At 41.5% G+C, this 8,698-nt stretch overlaps 1 pseudogene; it reads left to right on the top strand.

The window, feature by feature from the left end:
- The first annotated feature begins 1,103 nt into the window (after window positions 1–1,103).
- On the top strand, window positions 1,104–2,151 carry LOC110562893 (Golgi SNAP receptor complex member 1-like; annotated as a pseudogene).
- The last annotated feature ends 6,547 nt before the right edge of the window (window positions 2,152–8,698 follow it).

Genomic DNA, 8,698 nt, shown 5'->3' with positions numbered 1-8,698 from the left:
CTCATACATATTACTTCTTTTTAATCTTTAAAAACTAAAATAGGTAGTCACAAATGGACAAAATATATGAAACCACGTTTTAAAGGACGGTGGAAATAAAAGAACTACAGCAGAGCTCTCAGGGGCATGGGTTAGGACATGGGGAGATAAGCATTATAGTCATCCGCTCTTATAGCCTGACAAAGTTTCCAGCCTCTGGTACAAATTGGAATGGACTATTTAAGCTAAACAAAAAAGCTGGGAGCCTGGTGATGTTTAATTGGTAGGATTCTCATGACAGAGGATCAAAGAGAAATGAAGAGTGAGCAAGCAAGAGAGGGAGGGAGAGGCATACATAAGTACCAGAAAAAGATCATGAGCAAACTTTGGCTGACTACAGTGTTAACCTTCAAGTTGTTGGCTAAGAATGGGTGTGAGTACATGCACGCACACACACCACACACACACACACACACACACACACACACACACACACTCAGCTATCTAAGATAGGGGAAGAGAGACATCTTAGAACAAGTATCCCAAGTATCCAAGACTCACACGGGGACAATAGTGCCTATTCTCAACATTCAAGGGTCAAACAGTGGAGGGAAATACTTAGTCCTGGGCTGGTAACTGTCCCAGTCCTGGCTATCAAATCTCTACCAAGCATACAAGGAGAATTAGACTGCTTCCAAGGAACTCAACTGCATTTCAGAAGTGCTCAGGAATATGAAGGTGTAACAGTACAAACTATTCAAAGTAAAACAGAGAGAGGACTTAAAAAGACATGTACAGAACAGCATTACGCTGTGGGCTAATAACCTATCCATTTAACTACTGTACCCAAGGTGTGCTGGGGGGTGGGTGGTGATGGTGGTGAGGGAGAAAGTGGAGGAGGAATATACGAAAAACTAGATCTGAAAGGTTCCCAGATTTCTGAAGATAGTAAAAGGAAATACCCAAAGAATTCAAACAACTTTCAGCACAATAAATATAAGGACACGTAATAATACAAAACTGTTCAAAAGCAATGATAAAGAGAATAGGAAGACTGAATCATTCCGAGGAGAAGCAAGATAAGGAAGAAAGCATACAGAGGGGTAGAAGAACACAAGTGAAACATGAAAGAGAACACAAGCGAAGATGGTGGAGTTGCACTGTAAAGTACTTAAAACAAGCCATATTGCCTTAACCCAGAGTTGCATAACCATTGAAAATGCCTTTCAAAACATGCAGGCAGAATAACTTCTCACACTCAAATACTGAAAAGGCATTTTGACAGCAAATCTTTAGCATAATAAATGTTAAAGGAAGTCCTTCAGATGGAAGTCTGCATCTATTAAGGAGAAATGGAAATGGCAACTATGTAGCAAATTTGTGATGGTTTCTCTTGTTTAAGTTGCATTAAAAAGATTACTAACTGGTCCCAAATGACACTGAGCAACAAAGATGGTACCAGTAAGCAGTGATTGCTAGAAAGCCCTATGCAGAAAAGCTCAAAAGCTAAAAAATGAATTTGATCTGAAACTAGTCTCCATCAGCAAACCGCCTATGAGTCATGCCACAACAGCTCCTGCGATGGAAGATAAGACAGTTATCCTTCTGACACAATACCCCTAGGAAATGGATCAAGCTAAGACTGAATGTTTGAGACAGTGCCATCAAAATTGACAGGGGTTAGTGATATAATGCCAGGATACACCAACAGTGCAGGTACCCCTTCCTTGAAGGCAGCACCAATGCATCCTTTGCAGCCATGTAGACATATGTTACAGGATTGTACACACACATAGCCACAAAGCCAAAGCGAAATCTGTGGCAGTAGCAAAAAGGAAGAATCCCCTGGATTCGGTCTGAGGGATATGGAGTCATACAAAAGTGGACCTGGAATAAACAACAGGGCAACTGAACGACTCTTGAAAGAACATGACCACCTTCAAAACTCAGACAGCCTGATAGAAGAAACAATAGCACCGCTATGGCAACAAAAGACAATATGGCTTCACAGAGAGTCAAGTCAGTTCATAGCAAAATGAACATGTGGGTTAACCATTTCCTCCTATGAATGGCCTGATTCAGTGGATCAACCTTAAGAAGCATCAAAACTCATTCTTCCTCAGTGGCATGGCTGGCATCTGTACCATCTTATTGCTGCTGTGTGCTTCCTAACTGATAGGTCAGCTCATGGACTCTCTAACGTTGCCATCTTCATGCCCTGATCTGGAATAAGAAACTTAGGAAGAAGAAACAGAGTGCCCAAGCATTAGCCTACCAGCCAGATGAATTCAAATCCAAGAGCTGTGACCTACCTGGGTTGAGCTGAAGCCAGATTTTCTGTGCTACTTTTCAAACACATATTGTTCTTAATTTAGAAAACAAGCTACAACAATAAGGTTTTTATCTGTTTTCATCTCCTGAGGAGGTTTGTGAGCAATTGAGAGCAAACACCTGTGCTTCAGGGAATGCGGAAGTCTGGTGGCCACTGGGCGGCAGAGCTGGACTCCTCTCTCCCAGGGTCAAGCTCTCCGCATCCAGAGACTGCTTTGCTTTCAGCCCACAAGACTAGGTGTGAATAAAAGAAATTCTTGTCATTTCATTTAACATTCAGTGGGAAATTAGATGTCCCTTCCTGATAATCTACTAAAGATGTCTATTCTGTGTCCCTCATTTGGCAGCTGAGAGAAATTTTATTTTGTCACTGGTTCTTTTAGCATGACAAAAAAAAAAAAAAAAAGAAAAAGAAAAAGAAAAAAAAACCAGCTTCATCATGTTTGAGGTTTCTGAATTGAAGAACGCTTTTAAAAGGATGTGTCTTTTTCTTTTGTAATTGTGAGCATATCGGGGCTAACTCTGTCACTGGAAATACATCAGGAGTGGCAGGCTTTACATTAAGAAGATCTTATTTTTTTTTTCCTTTCATTGGGCTAATATTTGCTACAAGGTAAAATCTCTTTCCACTGTAACAAAAGAAACAGCCAGAGTCTGTCATTGTCCCCAACTGTTCTTCACTGTGTTAAGATCAACACTGATGTCTTAGGGAAGGGAGCTACTCACTAAACGACATATGAAAAGACGCTGGGGGCCACTCTCCAGGTAATCCCAGCTGAAAGTGCTCTGCAGTGTGGATAGAGCATAAGCACTGCTGCCTGATGGAGCAGGTACCCTGTGTTTATTTCAGATCTGTGGGGTTCCTCCAGTCTTAATGGTCTTAATGCTGAAGGTTATGGCTGATTCTCTCTACCAGCGCCTGTCTTCTAGGCCAGGCCTGGACAATGCAGAACTGTAAGCTACCCACCGAAATGCTTTTCACTTATAGCTGTTTCTCAATATCTGTCAAATGCTTCTTGTTAGGATGTGGCTCTTCAATAATCCCTAATGGTTCTTTGTACTCCAGCGCTATTGATTACAATGTCTCCTCCTAATCTGTTGGCTGAGGAGTCCCTTAAAAGGAAGTTAGAATTGTCTACTGCGAACCTTAAAGAATTGAAGAAGTGTGTTCGTTTGTTAAATTCTCTCACTGGGCTGCAACCCTAGACAAAGAACTGCAGGCAAGCAAAGAATGCTGAGAGTGGCAGAAAATAGCTTTTCCCAGGAAAGGGTTTGCCAACTAATAACCCAATACCACCTACTGAAATCATGTACATGCAAGTAATAATATATAGACTGAGCAGAATGTATTTATATATGTTGGGATACATATATTATTATGTAAATATATACATATATACGTATACATATATAAAACAACAATTAAAGAAAAAGAGTTCAGAGGTCATGAATTTAAGAAAGAACATGGCGGGGGGGTCATGGTAGGGGGTTTGAGAGAGGAGGAGGAGAATAAAAAAATGATTTTTTCATTTTTCCCATTTTTAATTTAATTAATTAATTAAAGGTAATTACATTTTTAAAAAAGTCAAGGTACTTACAAAACAAAACAAGGAAAACCCTCCCTTATAAATAATAAATGATGCCTGCCATCATTTGTATTCAACACTGTACTGAAGGTTCAAACCAGTGCAAAAAGGTAAGAAAAACAAATGAAAGCTACTCACGTGGGAAAGGGAGAGTAAAACTCCTGCCCACAGGATATGCTCATCTATGTGAAAAGCAGGTGCATCTTCAGCCACTGGGAAATGTAAACTTAACTTGCAGTGAGATACCATCACAAGCCTTTGGGTGTATTTATTATTAAAAAGACTGACCACATAAAGTTTGATAAGGATGCGGAGGAATGTAATTCTTATATGTTGCTGATAAAAGAATAAACGCCAACCAAGTACCAGGTATGGAGATAACCTAGAACCCCTACACAGATGTAGTCCATGGCAGCTTAGTGTCCAAGTGGGTTCCATAGTAATGGGAAGAGGGACTGCCTCTGACATAATCTGATTGGTCTGCTCTTTGATCCCCTCCCCCTGATGGGAGAGCAGCCTTACCAGGCCACAGAAGATGACAATGCAGCCATTCCTGATGTGATCTGATAGACTAAGATCAGAAGGAAGGAGAGGAGGACCTCCCCTATCAGTGGACTTGGGGAGGGGTATGCGTGAAGAAGGGGGAGGGAGGATGGGACCAGGAGGGGAGGAGGAAGGGCCTTATGGGGGAATACAAAGTGAATAAACTGTAATTAATAAAAATAAATAAATTTTTAAAAAGGGAAAAAAAGAATAAAATGGCATAAGATCTATTAAAAAATATCTGACCGTCTCCTCAAATGCTATGTGCCCAAGGAATGACCCAGTTATTCTACCTTAAATATTTCTTTCAAAGGAATTCAGGAATGGGCCCATACTGTAACTTTTCCATGAATGTTCATGGAAGATTGATTGATAATTGTCCCAAATTTGAAATGATCCAAATATCCATCAGTAGCTGAGTGGCAAACCTATCATATATCTATATGATGAAATGCTAGTCAAAATTGAATACATTACTGATTCAACCAGCTGTTTGAGTCAAAATTATTGTAACTGATAGAAAAATGTTAAGTATCTATTGACTTAACTTACATAAAATTTTCGGAAGCAGACTATTGTATTGTGATAGAAAGCATGTCAATGGCCGTCAGGGAATGGGGCTAGAGCAGTGGGAGGGTAGAGTTAGAAGAAGCAAGAGGAAACTCGTAGGTAACAGATGTGTTCATTGCTTTGATTACAGTAATGGACTCATATCTGTAAATCAAAATACACAAAACTGTGTTTCAGATAACTTCAGCTCACTCTGTGTCTGTGAACATTGATAACATTCTTTCAATGAAAGAGAAAATCTTTGAGATAGGGGTTTGGGTGTGTGTGTCTTTTAAACATTATATAAATGTTGAAGAGAGAGCACTGACTTAAAATGGAGTGCTAGAGAGAAGAAGCAGTGGCTCTCTTCCAGAGGGTTTAATGCATACTCATTTCCTCAACAGCCTTCATAGACTTCAAGGCTCTATCTGTAGTTCAGCTCTGGTATTCAATTGCATCCTGGCCAAGAGGTGCTGACAATACTTCTGAACTTTGTAAGGTTATCTTCAGCATCCTACTTCCATGCTTCTTGTGGTCCTACTTATATCCTGTCAAGTTTAGTCTACCAAAGAACATTTACTTACATATGTATCCACATGTCGTTTGTCCTATAAACATACCTTACTGTAACAGTTTGAAATACGAATAGAAGAGTGAAACATCAAATGGGTTTTCATGTGGCTATTGCATAGAAACACAACACAGGCGTGCACTTTTTTCCCCAAACCTCACAATTTCTACAAGAAAAAAAAATGATTTGTTTCTTCAGAAGAAACCAGAGGTTATTAGCTCATAGCAGATCTCTCAAACAACATATAATAATATTTGCCCCCCCCAACAAAGAATGTTGTAGCAGACATTCTTTGTAGCTACCTTTGCAGGGTTTGTCAGGGATGAGGAGAACGCTCATGAGACCCACCTATCCCGTTCATGTGACTGAATGGCTGACTGCAAGGACAGAAACAGCCCAGGGGTGTACCCTAGGCATCTGGGAAGCTCTTTGGCAAGAAGGTGAAGATCAGGATCGTTGGGGGCTTTGGATAGCGTAAACCCTGAGAACTTGCCAGCAGCGGCATCTGTGCTGCGGAGGGTGTGGTCTGGGTTTTCTGCGATCTGAGTCATCACCTAGGATGGGACCTCAGTTCCTTGCAGCTGCCCTCCCACATGGCCCTAGCAGGGTCCCAGGTTCACAGTGTCCTTTCCAACCATCCATCTTAACATAAAAGCAACGTGTCCAAAACATTTTCTCTTTTCCCCTTTTTCACATCCAGGTATTATCCACTCTCCCCTTTACAATTAAACTTAAAAACAACAGCAATAAGCCCACAACTGTATCCCATCTACTCCTCTCATGGAATCTACTTTTCCACATCGTACTGCTTTATGGTAAGTATGATGTCATAACATAGCAGAGTCGTGGCAAGCACGAGCTCAGTAGTCATAGAACCTGGGTGGATACCCGAAAGCTTCTTAGAGCAGCAGTGCTGACGGCCATGTTCTGCTTGATCAGACCTTCCACCATCTCTGATGTCTCCTTTCTGCCACTTGACACTCCACTAGTTCCCTATCTCCCTCCCTGATAACCCTTTACCTGTTTGGGAGGTGCTTTTTCTTTGCACACTTATGCAGGCTGAAAACCTGGTAGTTCCTCATTCCGACAAGCAGGGTGCCTTAGCAGTCCAAATATGGCGCTGAGGGCCTAGAGGATTCCTGGGTAGACAATGGTCTTTGGTCCAGCTTGGGAGGTGGGAGGAGCTGAGCTGTGATAGCAATGAAAGATGGAAGCAGCAGCAGCAGGATGGACACACTCACCAGCAAGAAGCAAGGGCGTATTCATAGGCAGCACTGCTTTCACCTTGGACCTCTTCATAGCGAGGCTGCTGCCAGAAGGCTCAGCTCACTTTGAGGCAGAGGCACCCCTTCAGTTAACCCTTTCTAGAAAAGCCCTCACAGAGCGGCGGCCACGTGTCCTTAGCTATGCCAGAGCCAATCAAGTTAACAACCTAGACCAGTGCTTCTCTACCTTCCCAATGCTGTGACCCTTTAATACAGCTCCTCGCGTCGTGGTGACCCCAACCATAAACTTATTTTTGTTTCTACTTCACAACTGCAGTTTTGCTACTGTCATGAATCATATTGAAAATGTTTTTGAAGATAGGAGTTTGCCAAAGGGGTCACGCCCACAGGTTGAGAACTACCGACCTAAATTAACCATCAAACCCTCCAAAACGACTTGATATTAATTGCTCAGCCAATGGCTTTTCCGCTTTTCCAGATGCCCAGGTTAGAAACATAGATGATAGTTTGATTTTATCCATCCTTTGCCCACCACAGTCCATTGCTCAGGAAGTCCAGCTGACTTTATCTATTATCTTGAATCAATTTTTAATCTATAACTACTTGGAATCCTTAGTTGAGGTTATCACCATTTCTAGTCTGGATTGCTACATATGAAAGAGGGAGGCCCAGATTTGTCTTTGTGCATTCAATCTATTTTCTTTCTACACAGTTGTTTGCCATGAAATCTCATTAAAATACAAATTAGTTCTTACTCTGTGTCAGATTTTTCAATAGCCTTTTCTTGTTCTTAAAATCCAGATGCTACATATGGCTCTTTCAGATCTTAGGGTTTCTCTCTTCATTCTCACCCTTCACTTTATAATCTACAGAGCAGCAGGCCAAGTGACATTTGACGACCCAAGTTCTCCTCACTTTCAGACTCCTTGCCATACCCACTCCCTGACCATCATTTAGGTAATTCTTACCTTTCTTGGATGCTATTTACCAAATCTAATAAATTTATACTTTGTTCTGATAATGTTGGCTAGTTTTGCATTTATTTACATGTTATTTCAGCCTCTTTGATTATGAGAAGATTTTATATTTTGTATTCTTTGGCTGTTTGTAATATCTCACATGTCCCCTCATTTATGACGTAAGCAAAGTCCTAGACCTGTGTGATTTTACCTTTTGTAAAACTTATCTTTAGGACAGGTAGTGGTGGTTCACACCCAACACTTGGGAGGCGGGGACAGGCAGATCTCTATGAGTTCGAGGACAGCCTGGTTACAGAGTGAATTCCAGGACAGCCAAGTCTACACAGAGAAAAAACAAACAAACGAAAAACCTACCCTGTTTCAAAAAGACCAAACCAAACCAAACCAAAAAGCTTACCTTCAAAGAACTATGCGATAGTTTGACTGTTTCCCTCATTTTGTACTTGATAAAACTGAGCCCTGGCTGGTGATGAAATTGGGGCAGAGGGAGATGAAATAACTTATAAGCAAGTGTATGGACAGGCATTTGACTTAACCCATGCCTTTCAGGACGACCTATTAGTCCTCTACAGTAACTTTTATTAGTTTGTATGTCACGGTAGCTCAAGCCAATGCAGCAATACCCGAGAAAGACTGAGCTTCCACAGAAGGGTGACAGCCTTGGCCAGAATTCAAGCATCTGAAGACTCCCATCCCTGACAGTGCCTGATCTTGGGAAATGGGAAAATCAATCCCAGCTACTGCTATCCCAGCCGATCAGAATGCATGAGGAGGATGAGGCATGCTGGGCTTGCTTTTCAGACCAGCCGCTGACAGGTTCTCTCCTGATGTCCTCCTGGGAAGGAACACGAGCTATAAGCCAAATGTTAGAATGGTTGACGTTTGCTGAGACCCAAGTATACTGAGTTCTAACTAATAAATCACAACACAGGA

This window comes from Meriones unguiculatus, chromosome 11, assembly GCF_030254825.1.
Source record: "Meriones unguiculatus strain TT.TT164.6M chromosome 11, Bangor_MerUng_6.1, whole genome shotgun sequence".
In the NCBI taxonomy this organism is placed as follows: domain Eukaryota; kingdom Metazoa; phylum Chordata; class Mammalia; order Rodentia; family Muridae; genus Meriones; species Meriones unguiculatus.
The sequence above is the reverse complement of the archived record's forward strand: the minus strand, read 5'-3'. Positions and strand labels throughout refer to the sequence as shown.